Below are 17,354 nucleotides of genomic sequence, written 5' to 3'. Positions count from 1 at the left end.
GGGAGGGGTCAAAGTGATTATTAAACTGCACCGCAGAGATCAAATTTCACAACTAGTAAAAGAGCCTGACCACAATACAAATGACACACGCAAAGGCCACACACACAACACCCGGGGGGAGAAGAGACAAGGAACTCGCGGATTACCAGCATCACACAATAGGCTGTATCCCGCAGCTAATATCAGGAAAGATAAAGTATATTTTTGGAAGGGGGTGTCCGGTCATGCTCCATGATACTAGATTTTATATATATATATATATATATATATATATATATATATATATATATATATATATATATATATATATATATATATATATAACTGATAGACACACACACGTATTTCTACGTACAAACTAAATTAGGATTAACTCGTCAGTGCGCCCCAGTACTTCCTCAGTTCAACTCAGAGCAATTAAATTTACCTGAAAGGAAACTAAATGGAACATGGATATATTAAAGTGCTATGTTAAACAGACAACAGCACATCCATATAAAAGCCCACCATATCCAACATAGCTCACCAATCTTTCCAGTCACTCGAGACTGTTATGCTACTGTGGAAGAAACCTTGCTTACTCTTTTGGGAATAAAAACTTTTGCTGTGCACGTTATGCAATACATACCTCAATGACAGTGAAGAGGCAGTGATTGATTTTCATATTGTGATAATAATGTAATGGCTTTTTTGTGAGGCAGGAAATTCCTACTTGCTATTTATTTATTGACTGATAAAGTGAAAAAAGTATTCTTTGCAACCAATTCAGCAAAGGCACTTCAAATTAAAATTTTCTTTAGCATTATACTTTTGAAAAATTGTAATAGAACTTGTATTAGCTTTTGTGTAATTTAACACAATATGAAGAAAACTGCAATAACCTTACCATATTTAAAACAAAAAAAAAATGTTATTTGATGAGCAGCATGCAATGGGAAATTAAGGGTATTTTGGGAAGTGATTATATTCCAGAAATAATTCTGAAGCCATATATGGAATATATTTTATAAAACAAAGTGTTATCGCATCAATCATGTTCTCTTAAGGGTAAAAAAGATTAATCCTAAAGGAGATTTGTTTTGTCTATTCTGTAACACGTAATGAATGGCAATACAATATTGTACACACACTTTGAGCATCAACAAATAATGGAAGTCTCACATTTGTTAAATACACATTTTAAATATCAACATTAAAAAATAAGTAACTTTTTTTTCAAAAAGATATGGTTTACTGCAAATAAATATAAATATATGTCCCTACACATTAGCAACACAAACACTTAACTGGAATCCATTCGTTGTCATGCACTATATAGGAGGTAACCTGCATATAATTACATCTTCAAGGAAAATGGAAGGTAAATATGATAATTCTGTTACAAGACCAGAATATTCCAGATCACCTAATTTTAGATTGCAAAGTCAAGAACCCTAATCAATTCCACTTCCAAACTGAAATGGACAAGTCTGAGTATATCAAACTTAAGTGTGGAGTTCATAAGTAATCAACATGTTATTTGCTTCTAGTCATTTATTTTTTAAATTGACCAATTTTATTATTGTTTTGACTAAAGTCACTGCATGTAATTTTAGGTTGACAGGGAAAAATATCCTATCCAGGCACTACTGTTGTGAGCACACACTAAGTCCCTTTAAATTTATTGTCTTTTAAGTTAAACAAACCTTTATGTCTTTGGCATGTTTAAGAAAATATGGAGAACTCTGAGTTGGCCCGGTTTACACAGGGAGCTGAGATGGACATAGGAAGACTTTGCAAATACCAAAACAATGTCCGAGCTGGAATTTGAACCCCGGACTCTGGAACTGTGAGGCAGTTGCACTAACCAACACTACATCGCCTCAAGCATTTCAGTGGGATTTAAATCTGGAGAGAAAGGGACAGACATAACAAAACATTTATCTCACATTTTGTTATGAATGCACATGGCAAGCTTTGAAGTGTGCCTAGGATATCTTTGTCTTACAGATATGAAATTTCCTCCAGTAAGATTACAGCCAGTTGGAAGCATTGCTCTTTTTTGTTATAAATCTTTCAATAGTTGGCTGAATTAATTTCCTCTTATACCCCATAAATGGCATCAGTCCCTAAACAGCAGAAGCATCCTCATATCACTCTGAAACCTCTGCCATTATGCAGTGAAATCATGGCATTTTCTCGTTTCTTCCACCCTCAAGTCACATTTGGTCCATCAAAAACCATCTTATAAAAGGTTTTTCTCTGCAAATCTAAGATTTTATGTAAAATAAATGAGAATAGTAAGGACACTAAGCCTACTGTGAAAAACTGGTAAGTTTTTGAGCAAGAGCATTTGTTTTATATAAAAGAAAACACTATGCTAAGTAAGAAAAAAAGTAAACAAACAAGTAAACCTTTAAAAATCTGAACATTTATTGCTTTTTTATTATTATATATATGTGCTAAGGTTTCATTAAAATGTTCCTAATACTGAAATGTGTTCTGATCCTAATTAATTAAAAGTGATAATCATAATCCTATTATTCTGGTTTTGTACTATAAATTGTACTAAAACAATTTAACTCTCAGACTGTAAGATGAAGAGTTTAGGTACTGTAAAAAAACAAGTGACCGTTATAAACATATTTGATGCTTTACACAAATAAGAATTTTGCAGAATTACTGAATTACCATATACTTTAGTCAACATATATTTTTAATAACTCAATATACATCAAATTAAAAGCGAATAGACTGCAAATACGATGAACTGCGATCAAATTCTTAGTGTAATTATCCTTTTGAATAGTGTTCAGGACAGCCCAGAAGTTCTTTTGAAGCATACCACACAATACTTTAAACAAAGGTCTTGGATTCAAATCCATCTTTGTAACAACAAGTATGTTTTGAGCATAATACCACAAAAACAAAGAAAGCATTTTTTACCAAGCTCTACATAAACCACATTAAGATGTTAAACAACTGCCACACACAATGCCAGTGGCTTTAGTGTTTTTCAAAACTGTAACAGTGGATCTGAACTCGAGATTAGAATTTGATTGGAAACCAAAGTAATACTTGTAGTATCCAGTATTCAAGACATTCCCCCACCTTATACTTTGTCATTTTATAGTTTCATTCACGTTTGTTTTAATAAATACATTGTTTGTCTTCTCTACTCACAGGGTGACTTGGTACCTCTTGACAAAAAGAAAGCATTTATCAGAAGCAATAAAGCAATTCTATAATATGTAATAAACTATACTGTACTATGTAGGGTGCTATTTTATGAGCTCTGGGTCTACTTTCAATTTTGTGTTACGTTTTTCATAGTAGGAAGACAGATATAAGGAAGGCTAAGCCATTTATACAAGCTTAGCGCAATTTTAGGAGGATTTTGATATTTGTCTCGGTATACTATGTAAAAACCTGACTTTACCATAAACCAGTAAAGACAGCAAAAGATGAGGCAGAGGAAATAAGTAGAATAGTGTCTTTGGCACTCTGAGGTGGAAAATCCTAAGGCTGCATATCAATCTTTGAACAGTAACACCCCTCCCTTTGACTAGCAAACTTATTAAATCATATATATATATATACACTGAAAAAATACTTTATTCACACAGCCTAAAATTGGAAAGAAGGGTAGAACAGACATATATTAGCATATGTTTTGTCTTATTTAACTTTTGCCAAACAGTATGATTTTAAGGAATGTACACTGTGTCACAGCTATATTTAAAAATAAAATTTAGTTCTACCTTGCAGGGGAAACTTGGGGGCTGGTAGCAGATTTGACACTCCAGCCACTGTAAAAAAAAAAAAACTCGCACTGTTCCACTCCTTTCGGACTAGTGTGGAGCCGCAGTGTCACCCGTGGCTGCACTCACGTCCTAATTTGGCATCCTGAGGTGGTTCGTTGTGTGATGGGTGCAGCAACATGCTGTATTAGTACATTCTCCCAACAGCTCAAATCAAGAGGTAATTATTACACCTTTCTAAAAATATCTGTCCTAATACCATGAACATAGTGGTCTGAAAGACATACATTAACACCATATTATCTATCCAAAGTAATAATGCTGAACAATACATTAAAATGTGTGATGCAAAACTGAAACTTAAAATCATGTGACATTTAGGAAATATCAAGGTTATCGAGGGAATACGAGGGTGGAGATTCTAAACTTGGCTTTAATTGATGATGCAGTGATTCGCTTTCTATTACAGCTTATCTGACCAAAAATAATTTAATATAAAATTGTGAGAATCTAGGAAACATGGTAAAAGGATTGGAGAAGGCTTTGCACGCTCCTGAAAAACTACATATGTCTCCCTTTAATTCTCTTTACTTTTGCCACATGCAAGGGTACTGATACATATTAAATACTGCAGAACATCAAAGGCGGGATTACTGGAATTAAGACAAAATTTCTAAATTGAAAACACCCTCAAAATTCTGGGTTCTTCATACGGCAAGATCCTGCAACACACATTATTTTGGCATTCTTAAAGAAAACAATACACAGTTCCGCCATTTTTTAAATATTTAAGTAAATGCTAAAATCTAGAATGGTAAACACTGTACTAATTACTTAAAAGAAGTTTGTTCTGTTGAGTTTTATTTGCTCAAATGTTTTCTAAAATAAAACTAGCATAAAATGTAAAATTATGTACAAAGATAATTTCAACATTTAATCATCCATATAGGGAAGACGCAGTAGGGCAATGGTTAGTGCAGATTCCACAAAGCCTCAGAGGCAGTGTTTCAGATCATGGCCCATAATGCCAATATGTGTGAGTCTTTCCAGGTTTGGTTCCTGCCTTGTGACCAATTCTGCCAGGCTAGGCACTAGTTTCCCATATTGTCGAATTAGAGGAATGGGTTACAAAATAGATATATGGTGAAACAAGTGGTGTGATGGTAATTATTCTTGGAAGTCATCTGCTTTATCTAGTAATTTATCATAAACCTGTACCCACTAATTTGTTTTTCAGGAAATGACTGTTTTTAGATCAGGATATAGGCTCTTTTCCTCAAAAATAAAACGGACCAACTGTAATGCTCAATGCATGTAGTGAAGACATCAAACAGTTAATTGAATTGAGCAGAATGTTACAGAAGTTTACAGGAAAGATGAATTTTTAATTACACAATCTTTGCATTATCATTCTCTTGCTAAATCTTAAGAAAATGCGATGTTTAAAATTTTGAAAATGAAAGAAAAAATGCATTTATACACTATTTGAATGAATTTGTACAATATATATGCTGTAAATTTATGTGATCAGTTCATAAAATATCATAAAGGCACAAATTATATGAAATGAATGAAACAAGAACATTGTGTTTGATGTCCGATTATTCTTATTAAAGCACACTTCTAATAAGTGACAATGGGTCATTATTTATTTGAAAAGGTTTAATGGAATAAAGGCTTATACTGAAAAAGACTAAAGCATTCAGTGCTCTTGGTAAACTTAACAATACATCAAATATTTTCATGAATAAGCAAACCCAGTTCTACACATATGGCAGGTCTGGCTCAGTCTTATAGCAAACTGTTTCTGAAACAAAGTGTAATGAAGACATTCTTGTAAGATATTACACTTATACTTTGAGAACAATTAGGACTAAATTTCAATTCAGCTGTGCTTGACTTTTTAGAATATTAAATATTAGAAAACCGCTGTGAATAACTCCGCTGCAAAAAATGTTGGTCAATAGTTCACATGAATATCAATAATGAAGTGGATAAAAAAAATACAAAAAAAACAAAACACTTTTTTTCCCTTGTAAATTGCAATATATCAGTAATTAATTGATTTTAGAATGATGTGGCAAAGAGGAACGTTGTTTGTATGTTTTGTTTAAAATACTCCTTGAGAAATAATGTGTTTATTGATTAAAAGATGCAAGCATGCAAAACACAATAATATAAGGATAAAATATTTGTAAAAGGGGCTTTTGGGGAGAAAAAAATCACAATTTCTATACATTATGCAACTGAAAAAGGAATTAGAAACAAATATCAATTCACTCATAATTCATTAAAGAAACAAATGTGGCTCAATCATGGACCAGTGAAACATGCTCAATCATTAGATGTATCTGAAGCACAACCTGTATCAGCTGTTCTTTGGTTACTGTCAGGCAAATGTATATGAAAATGTCTCATCTCCAGACTTGCGAGTTGTAGTCCAGCAGTGGCAAAAAAAAAACAAAAAAAAATAAATCACTTACTGGTTCATTGATGGAAAACAAATGTGGACCCCCTACACATTCTTTGTAAAGCACTAGAGAAATTCATAATGAAACACTTTTACCATGCAGTAATAAGCCATCTACTGTCTATTACTGTTGAAAAGAACCTTTCTTAAAAAGACAAAAAACTTTAGATTTCAATGTACATACTTTACCCTGTATGTAGATTTTATTCAGTTAAAGTACTTAAATGAAGGTAAAGAGTGATCACATGCAATTTCCATATAAACTACAAATTTAATTCTGTTTCCTGCTCCATTGCTCTCTAGTCAACAGAAATTTCACTAGAAAAACAGCCTGTGTTGAATGGCCTTATAAATTCTAGACTACTATTTACCACCTTTCCAATGAGGGGGGTCATAAGATTTTGTTTTAATGGACTTGCTTTGACATGTTTAGAGTAACCTTGTCTGAATAATGAATAATATGTCAGTAGCTCTTTGGAATGGGATAACAGAATATTAGAGATATTAAGAAATGGGGGAACTACCTATAACAGTACTTGGTAACACATGTAAATTATGGTGGGATATTACATAAAGTGTATTAAAGTATTAAAATACATTTACCAGTCACTGTACATTACACAGGATGCCCAAAACAGTTTTGAAAAGCACACAGATGTGTTTATTTGTAAAATGAGTGTGTACCTGTTCCACCTGCTAACAGAGTCTGAAATGATACAGAAAAATATTTTTGAAATAAATGTTTTCCGTACCAACTAGCAGTGAAGCAAGTAACTTTCAGTGTATTTTTAAAGAATATTTTGCCGTATGCATTTTTGACATTCTCAATTTAAATAACCAGTTACACACGTCTCGGTTTTACATTCCAATTTCACTCCAGACTTCTTTCCCTTAAACACTATTATATGCAGTTTTCTATCAACTTTAAAGTTAATCAACTAACTTTTACGGATAAAATATAAGATATTGAAAATATTTTTAATGTATCTGCAATTAATATTAATGTTAAATTCCATGAAACAAACGAGAACATGCAGAGTAAAGAAATTCCTGTACAATAAATTTGTGAAATCAATGGACTGTGCAGAGTCAGAACATCACGGAGATAAGGAATTAATAAGGTTATAGCAGAAAATTACTTCTATAAAATAAGGACTTATCCAAAACAGACCACTAAGCAATAATTTGGTAGAAATCACACATACATAACCCAAAGGATAAAAGAAACAACATTCAGATATTGTTTCACAAACATCCTCTACTGACCATATTGCAGTCATTTCATTGGTTTTTGTTCTTGCAAATAAGTGTTGCGAGATACTTACAAACTGACAATGTATACACTTACATATTTCCATCCACGTATAATGTACAGCACACTATGTAAACATCTTGCGCACACAACTATAATTTCCCTTAAAAGAATTGTAAAAGACTGAACTCTGTAATGTAGGTTAAATATTATGTACAGTGGTGAATGCACATTTTAATCATTATATAAATAGTGGATACAAAACACATACATACTAGTGTGCTATGCAAATACTATATTCATAAATATGCACGCTTTTATAACAACATATACATAGTTAAATAGAAATCAAAAATTAAAGTCCATTTGATTGTAAGACAAATGCTTACAGAAATGATAGTGAATTAAAAGCATAAATTAGTGTTAATAAAACTGTCTGGAGCCGAGTCACCTTTGTATATGTATGTTCTCTGGTATGTGCATAATTTTAAGTTCTTCTGTTTTTGAATCCGAGCCCAGGAATGCACAAACAATACAAAAAGGGATACTGTCTCTTTAAAACTGGTTACAGCATGCCACAGAATCTTTTTTTCCTCCATCATTTGAAATGATAACACAACTCTTTCAAACAAGGAGGAGTCACAACACAGCTAGATATTAAAAGATAGACAGAGCTCTTATTTACTGGCGACAGGAAAATAAATACATACAACAGCAGTTAAACAGGTATTTACTTTCCAGTTACCACAGATATAATTTTCTTCAGTTTGCTGAACTGTTATTTAACAACAATGTAAATTACCAGGAGAAGAAATTCATGGCTTCAGGTGGGATATCAGGGTTCATCTCACAAGTGGGACAAACTACAGCCAGAACAGAACCAAACATAAATGAGTTTGTTAAAGATAAAAAGGGCACTGCTGCAAGATCAGATAATTCAATTATTTTGGAAAAAAAATCTTATAATTGTTGTACTGTTTATATTAAGTATGTGTGATAATGGCTGTGAGATGATATTAGTTAATTGAACAGCAGATTGATTTCTCCATGCATCCCCTAAAAAAACACAGCTGTTAGAATGACTGAGAACTCTAAATTGAATGTGAATGTGTGTGCATTTATGTGTGCACACAAGCATGCCCTGTGGTCCGATCCAAAAATACAGCCTGCTTTGTACTAGTTGCTCTCAGGAAAGATTCTAGCTCCTATAAGGCTATTTAAAAATGTGAATATTTATTTAGTATTAAATAATTAGAAGAAAAATTGGGTTGCCAAACCTCAACACTTTAACTATGCTGCATATGGTTAAAAAGATGAAGTGAAAATGCACTTTAAAAATCTAAAATAAGGTAATAAACAAAGTTGTCTATCCTACATCAAGTCTGCTTAGGGTGCACAAATCTGTTTAACATTTAGAAACATTTCCAGAAAACTGAAGGACAGAAATACTTTTATAGAAAAGCATCATATATTGGAACTCAAGGAATTTCCCATCACCTTAATTAACGCTTTCTATTTTTGTGCACATTAAGTAACACACAGGAAATAAGCTTTATCATCCCATGATGCTGAACCACCGATCAGTAAATAGAGGAAATCACTCTGAACGTATTTTTTACCAGTAAATTAATGACAGTGGTTTAAGAACAAAAAAATATCACAAGTATGTGTTCCAACATTAATTATTTAATTAGCAGTTTCATTAGGTGTCCTTTTTCTTCTTGTGGTTTGAGCATTTATTGCAAGACAAAGTGTCTTGGTTCCTTGTACTCAGCCTAGAAATGTTAAGACCAAAGTAAAGTATTTTCTAATCACGGTGTCTACCAAGATTTTTACATTATCACCATATACCCACATTGCCTCCTCTGGGATAAAGCTGCAGAATTATGAACCAATTAGCACTGAAAGTGATGTAAGCCTTGGGTCAAACAAATCTGGGCTGAAATCGCCAGAGGTTGCTGCAGTGAAAATAAAAATTGGCTTCCTGTTATTGAATATACAAGGGGTTATTCAGGTTTTACAAAGTAACTTTCATGCAGTGAAAAGTCAAGCAAAATGACACCTTTTATTGGCTTACTAAAAAGATTACAATATGCAAGCTTTCGAGGCAACTCAGGCCCCTTCTTCAGGCAAGATGTAATACAGGGGCCTGAATAACCTCGAAAGCTTGCATACTGTAATATTTTTAGTAAGCCAATAAAAGGTGCCATTTTGCTTGACTTTTCACTACATTCATAATGGCTAACATGGTACAACACCATAGTACTAAAGTAACTTTAAAAAATTGTTAAATCATATACTGTAATTGTAAATTACTAGGCATATTTTTATTGTGTGTTTTAATGCAAAGTTATCAAAAGACTGCATTTGTTAAATTGATGAGAAAATGCTGAAGTATGTATCCCTTCAGAAGGAATACTTCTTTTATCAAGCTACAAACTCAAATACATTTGCAGTACATAAACAAATCAACCTGCCATAACCTAACATTGTCATAAAGTTATTTTAGGTGATTTACGCCTCTTTTTAATTCAAGTACAGTCACAAAATCTATTATATATTTTGGTACTCGTATATAAAATGTAAATGCATGTACTGTACCTTAATCACCTGTTCAATCCCAGTGAAATCCAAGAGACTTCTACAATACAGGTACAGTTTTTGCTTGCATGTACCACCCCCACCCACCACTATTTGCCAAAAGTACTGGCTTCCATGTGTGTTGACAACACATGTGAGCCAAAAGTAACATCAAAAATGAGTTAATAAAATTACACAGAAATTAACAGACCTTCCCACCCTTTGGCCATCTGAGTAAAATCATGCTTTCTTTTTTACTCATCTCCTCTTAAAGTTAAAAGATGAAAAAGATAACAGTCAATGTTCTTGTATTACATACTGTAGTCTTTCATGTTTAAAAACACTTACAAGAATTGACAGGATTTCTAACAAGTGAAATTTTGCTACGTAATTCTAAGTTGTGGTTGAATCAAGTGAAGACAGTGTATTTTGTTTGTTTTTCTGTCTTTTTTATATATAGTCTAGGCTTGGTAGAAAGTACTTCTAATGAAAATGACACTATAGTTTTTATCATTAAAAAGATGAAAGGGTTAATACATATTACAGGGTTTTCTTCTGAATGCTGACACTAGGAAAAATATTCCAAATGGAATTTCCAACCCAAAACTTAACTCTGATTCATTAATTGAATGCACCTAAAGATAAAATAAGACGACCAGACACCATTGTATTTTGGTAAAAGTAGTAACTTGTCTTAACATTCCAAAGTACTGGAAGAAGCAAAATAACAGAGACCATACAGTAGGATATTTGTTCCCTAGAATATTTCCATCCATCCATCCATCCAATCTTAAACATATAAAAAGTAAATCTAGACGTGCTGCTATTATTATTGCATTGCAAAAAAATTGAACTGGTTATTTTAATCTAATATCTGAACTTGCTACATACAAAGCATCAGGCAACCAGAAATCAAAATGGATTCATGATCATTAACTTATCAAGAGTCTAAGGAGACGAGAGAAGGAATTAACATGCCATTTTGAGCTATTGTGTATACAGTATTGCTGCTCACTGTACATCTTTGAATATATCAGAAAGTACATTACCGAATGTTACTGGCCCTAAATCAATCATTCACTCCTCAAATCCCAAAGGAAAAATACTTCTGAATGTTTTGCTTAAAATAAATCAGTTAAGATACTGTAACTTGTCACGTTGTATTCCTTTATTTGGCAATAACCCTATTTATTGACTTTTCAGGCCAAGATAAAATTCTGCAGCAAGTCTTCCTATTTCTTTATGCTATTTCTGTGCTTTCTTTCCTTACACGAGTACAGTTTCTATACTGGAAATTATTAATTACCATGCTAAAGATACACACTGACTTTCAAGAATATCTGCAATAAACAGAACAAATGCACCTAAATGAATGATATGGTAAGTAAAATACCATTAAAGAAAATAAAGCTAGAAATGAATGCTTCAGGTGTAAACATAGTAGCTGATGATTATTTAATAACAAAGAGATGTAGACACTTTTTTTTTTTTTTTTTAAATAAACGCCATTTGAGGTCCAACTCCTAGTCACCTAGTAGCTTTCAAAATATATTAACATTGAAAATAGACAGCGTTAAGGGGGGGGTGGGTGCTGAGAGCAAATATTCTTATAAATAAAATACATGACTAATATGTTTTACTAATATAGCTCATTTAAAGAAAAATCATTAAGTCTGTTTGCCTTACTTATAGCACAATTATTTTAAATTATAGTTTTGCATTATATGTCTGTGCCCCAGTAATAAAGCTTGTTAGAACTAGCTGCCTGAACTTACTCAGTGTGGCTTTATTGCTCAGTAAAGAATTGGAGGAATCTTTTACAGTATGGTAAATTGCGCACCATGCTTTTAAAACGTGCTATCATTAGTCTTTATCTAGTATCGTCTTTTAGTGTGGTTATTATATATCCTTTAGAAACCTACTTAAAAATAATAATGAACATTACATGATGTGAAATAGGCTTATGCGTTTTTACTGCCTTGGTTTGATACATAATTATGAAGTAACCTTAAAACATAGATTAATTGTCAGATTAAAATAACTTTTTTGATTTTATGCAAAAAATACGGTAAAACGCGCAAACTGGTTTAGTATTATTTCACAACATATGTATGAACATTAAGAAGATTAAAACTGGCGCTCTGTCCAGGGTTGGCTACTGCCTTGCGCATAGTCCTGCCAAGATAGGTTACAGCTCCTGCGACCCTGAACTGAATTAGGCGGTTTCGGAAATGAATAGATGGATGATGATTGCATGCAGTGGAAATTCTTAGAAACGCTTTAATACTGTGGAGGATAAATTCATTTTAAATACGCAGAACCCATAATACAACTTAAAACTGTGCACCTCAGAGATCAAGCTATATGCATCTTAACTAAGAGTAATCCGTAATAAATTCACACATTTTACAGGAGCTCTTTAAAGCAAACGTCGCAACACTCCGTGTACAAATACAAACTAATCTTACGGTAAATAAATGTGCCAGTCAGGAGGGCTGAAGAGGATAAGGACTTCAGAAAACCATCTTGAACTGCAAAAGGTCACTATGTCGGTGAACTATAAAATGATCCCCGTGGCTAGACTTCATCGTACGTGCAACTGAAGATAAGCCATGGGCTGGTTTCCACTAATTGTAAGGAAGCACATATTAATATTACGCGTTGATAAATTATAAGAGCAACACAAAGAGACCAAAAGGACAGCTACTTTAACCAAAGAAAGGTAAGTAGTGATCATTAAACTCCCCCACTCAAGTGGAATCCCAGGAATAGTTGAATCAAAAACGACGTAAAATAAAATCAACGCCTTTAAATGAACTCGTCCTTATTCATACAGGAACTAAAATGATCTAAAATACTTGTATCCTTATCCGCCGTTTCGTAAGGCATTTCAAAGTACAGAGTGGTAACATTACAGGTGGTCTATGAATATAATGTTAATTGTGACTACCTTAAAATGACTTCATTTCAAGTCAGAGACTGCTTGCGTTGATCGAAAAAAAAAGTATGCTCTTTCTTAAAAAGGGGGCCTGCCAATTCTTGCTTGCTTCTAGCTATCTGTCATAATGAGAACACGGCCACCGTCTAGGCAGACCTAGAAAGTCAATGAAAGTCTCGTCACATTATGTCTTACTGATCCACAACAGGGCTGTGTTGTTACTACTTACTTGTTTCACTCGTCATTCAGCGTGTGAATTACGGTTTCTGTCTTTTTGCCAGTTTTGATGTAGAGCTAATAGTTTTGGAACACAGCTATACAGGCGAACGGCGCCGAAAGACATTCGGCTGTGCAATATATGCCCTGCGTCATAATTTTATTTACTAGAACGGTGTCTAATCATGCAAATTATTTCACACTAGTCTTTGTGTATTCCCATGGTCAGCAAACACACTTGAGCTCCCGACCGGATGCAAAAAGTAAAATGATTTTTAAACACGGAAGTTAAGGAGCTTCTTTACTGTGATAACTTGACATTGCATAGGCACATCACGTTTCGGCATCTCGGCCAGCCCCCACCCCAAAAAAAATCACCTGCAGCTCATCGCTCTAGTCCCTCTGAATGCGAACTGGTACCGAAGCACGCACGCGCGTCCTCGTGCACGACATCTACCAACTGATTAGAAGGACAGGCTCTAATGATTTTACGGTTTATCTTTGGAAGTTACATGCTACACTTTATTGTAAAAGTAAGAATCTGTAATCGGCGCAATACAGAAGAACTTTCTCTGCATCTATCAACGGGAAAGAGCACCTCAGCTGTGGAGAGATCAGATGGTAGCCTACACTCTCTAACTAGATGCACTAAGCGCACGTTCGCGCTCCGTGTCTTTCTGAGCATGCGATACTTTGCCTTCCTTGCACAGCAAGTTCAGAGTGAAAGGCAAGAAAGACACTTCGTCGTTATTACACAACAAGTGGCAATAAAGACACCGTCTTCCTGTCCTCTGTAGATAAATACAGAGTACAAGCAAAACAAAAAAGTTAAACGTACCTCCGAATTTCCTAACTTAACCGGACCTGTCAAGCCTCTGGTTTCCCATCAAAAAAGTTCACACGCTCGTTCAGCTGCTGCCACCTTTGTTGAGAGATCCAGTAACTCCTCCGATCAAAGATGAGTATGACTTGAAGCTTCGGTGTCGATTTTTTAACCCCCCTCCTACAAAGCGCGCTTCTATTCAATTTGTGCAAATAGAGAGTGAACGCAGGGGAGAGCTGCGCGGGTTAAAGCAGAGATGGGTAGAGACACCGGGGGAAGGGGGCGGGACCTGCGAGAGGAAGTCAGGTAAAGCGTACGACCCCTCCCAGCTTCTGATGTTCGGATCGATGATTTGTCGGTTCGCTCTCGAGCTGCGAGCTGTTTTATAGTTTGCCGAGCGCACACTCCCCGGGGAGCGACTTTCACAGCACCCGGGAGAAGAGCTTCGCTTTGCCAAGAGATGTTTTTTCACAGTCACAATCTCATTTATTTTCATTTTTGCACGCCACATGCTTACCTGTCATCTAAAAGCACACTCAAACCCCCCGGAGGGTGGAGAATCGGGGGAGGGGGATTATTCGCGTCTATAGCGTATTAAATATAATACACAAAACACCAATTTCACTCACATAAGAATGTTTCTTAGTGCACTCAGTGATCCGTGATTATAGAAACATACAAACAATTTTGCACGTCGCTCGTCTTATCTTTGAATATCAAGGGATACGATCTAATTCATTTTTACTTTATCTACTGAATTAAAAAAAACGACGAACTACAGTAAAAAAGTTACAACGAAAAGCAATACTGACTTCGACCTGTGCAATGTAATTGTAAGCAGAGGTATGTCGTGGGCATCATGCAAATTCTGATCAAAAGTGATACTTTATATTCAAATATATTGTGACTGCCGTACAAGTTTTAAAGCATGTGGTACTTTTTTGCGGTGTGCACCATTTATAATCAGAGATTGTCTGTGAAGCAAAATTCTTTGAAAGAGCGAGGTCGGTTTACAGTAGATCAACTGGTAATCCGAGGTTTATTGTGCTTTATTTTGCGCAATGCTGCAAAACAGTATAGTTCTTCTTTCAACTGATAAGTATATTCAGTTTTTAGGGTACTGTATAATTTTAGGGTATTGTGGTTTTAGTCGAATCCGGTTGGGGACATTCCTTTAACTTGTTTCAGTCTGTGTGATTGATAATCTTTTCTTGAACACAAACGTGTACTGTACACATCTATTGTGGTGTAATGCTTAAATTGCATCTTCATAAATTGCCATACTAGCGACTGTGGTAGGGTATAGCTTTGCTTTAATAAAAGCGTCCAGCTGCCTTGTTTTTCACCAGTCCATTCAATAGGATATGACTTTTATCACAACAGTTGTATTTAGGTTTGAGATGCTCGTGGACTTGACAGGTATGGTTTGCGACCAATACATTGTAATACATCCTTTCAAGAAGCATTCCTTTATTCAGCCGTTTACTTCAGTACCTGCCATGGCATGGTTGCGCTCTCACAGGAAACTTAACTCCCTCTTTATATAGACATTTGCACGAAGTGTTCGAAGACACGATAATACTCCGGGTGTCTGTGTTGCAGTTAATCTCTACTACAGAGTATTAAACACACTGGAGATATAATTGGTACTTTGTGAGCACGTAACTATAAAGAACTTCGCGATTTCTCGATTTTATTAATCATCAGCTCGGGGATAAGAATCAAAGCCTAGAACTTAACAAATATCAACAGTTTAAAAGACCCGTTGTTTGATCATGTGTCAAAGCAAAACCACATTTCGGTAGAAAAATGAGCAATTGCGATGCGCAGTATAATAGATTGCTATTCAAAGTGGATGCTCTTATTCAATAACTTTAAACTGTCAGAAAAAATGAATCGATGTGCTATTCATTTACCTTCTAAAATATATCATTCGAAATTTTATTTATTGCGATTGTCTCAATGGGTCAATGCACATTAGAGCAAAAACACTACATCAACAAACTCATTTGAATTGCCTATAGTCCATATTAAAACAACATTTTAAAACGTTCATGTTTTTATAATTAAATAACATCATAAAATGTGCTAATATTTTTATTACAGGTTTTTATAATAAGTGTATTCGTACACACTGACTTATTCTTGTACTTGTTTTTAATTCCTTTAACGAAAACAAGCGGTCATTAAACAAATCCAAACCTTTTTGCATGGTTCAGATACGAGTTTGTATGTTTTTTGGAGTTCTCACTTTGGTTACACATGTATTTAAAGCATACATTTCAACAGCATTATTCTGTGAATCTTGCTGATCTGGATGTGTGCGGCAAGGAAACAGATTCAAGTTAAGGTGATAAGCGGTTCTTTTCGCATTCCCTTTCAGCTAATTTGTGGTATCAAGTTTGCAATAATGCCAGATTAACCTCTGCAAGACAGTTTGGAGGCTATTTAACAACAATTTTGAAAACTCTCATTAAATACTGTCTGAACTCATATAAGTGCTAGGAATTTATGGGACTGGCTTAATTGCTAATGATTTTCTTGGAATCTCTTGCTTAGGTAAATTTAAATATTTAAAATATGTACCATGGGAAGCCTGTTTAACATCTGGCGCTCTGTCGTCTGCTGGAATCACGTCCACAACTGCATTTCAAGTATCGCAGAGAAAACAGTGAAAAAAATTACTTGCAGTACATGTTCTGTGCAAGTGTGTTCAATATAGCCTTCTCGATATCCGTTATTGTTACTGTTAAAAAAAATGTTGATTGATTGTGTTACGTGTACTTCACGCAATCAAAATATGTATATGTATATATAGATGGATAAAATGTAGATAAAATGCGAGGCTATGCTTGAATGACAGATTGTAGTTATGAGATGCCGAATGAGAATTGACAGACCGCTGATTTAAACATTGATTAAACACTTGCGAAATTTTAATTTAATTAAAGTAACTTATGTAAAAATAACTTTGTCGGTTTATAGATAATAAGAATAACATTTAAAAATACAATGTATAAAACAAGATTGTGAAATGCAAAATGCGCAGTGGATTTTGTTGTACAGTTATTTTTTTGTGTAATTCATGTTAATTGTTTCTCCTTATACAATGTGGTGTAATTACTCGGTGACACCAGCAAATCTCTTGCAGAAAGCTACATTTTAGCCAGTGGATTTGGGGATTTTCCCGTTGCTTAAACCCGCGTGCCTCGGAATGCAAGGATAGATAATACACTGAAAGAGACCAGTGATGTATTTTATAAATCGCTGGTTAACGGGGAGAAAAATTCATGCTGCGCCAATACTTATAATTTACATACCTTACATTATGACAA

General features: G+C 34.4%; 1 protein-coding gene across 2 annotated transcripts in view; it reads right to left on the bottom strand.

Annotated features, from left to right (window-relative positions):
- satb1a (SATB homeobox 1a) overlaps positions 1–14,284 on the bottom strand; it is a 67,008-nt gene extending 52,724 nt beyond the window's left edge. The window contains exon 1 of one of the 2 annotated variants that reach the window (XM_039736510.1): positions 14,035–14,284. The gene's annotated coding sequence lies outside the window, so the exon portion shown is untranslated. Of the gene's footprint in view, positions 1–13,574; positions 13,595–14,034 lie in introns of those variants that run through there. The other variant, XM_039736513.1, reaches the window with a different exon arrangement.
- Positions 14,285–17,354: the final 3,070 nt, after the last annotated feature.

Source organism: Polypterus senegalus, chromosome 15 (assembly GCF_016835505.1).
Source record: "Polypterus senegalus isolate Bchr_013 chromosome 15, ASM1683550v1, whole genome shotgun sequence".
Taxonomy (NCBI): Eukaryota; Metazoa; Chordata; class Cladistia; order Polypteriformes; family Polypteridae; genus Polypterus; species Polypterus senegalus.
Note: the sequence above shows the minus strand (reverse complement) of the source record. Positions and strands in the feature narration are given on the sequence as shown.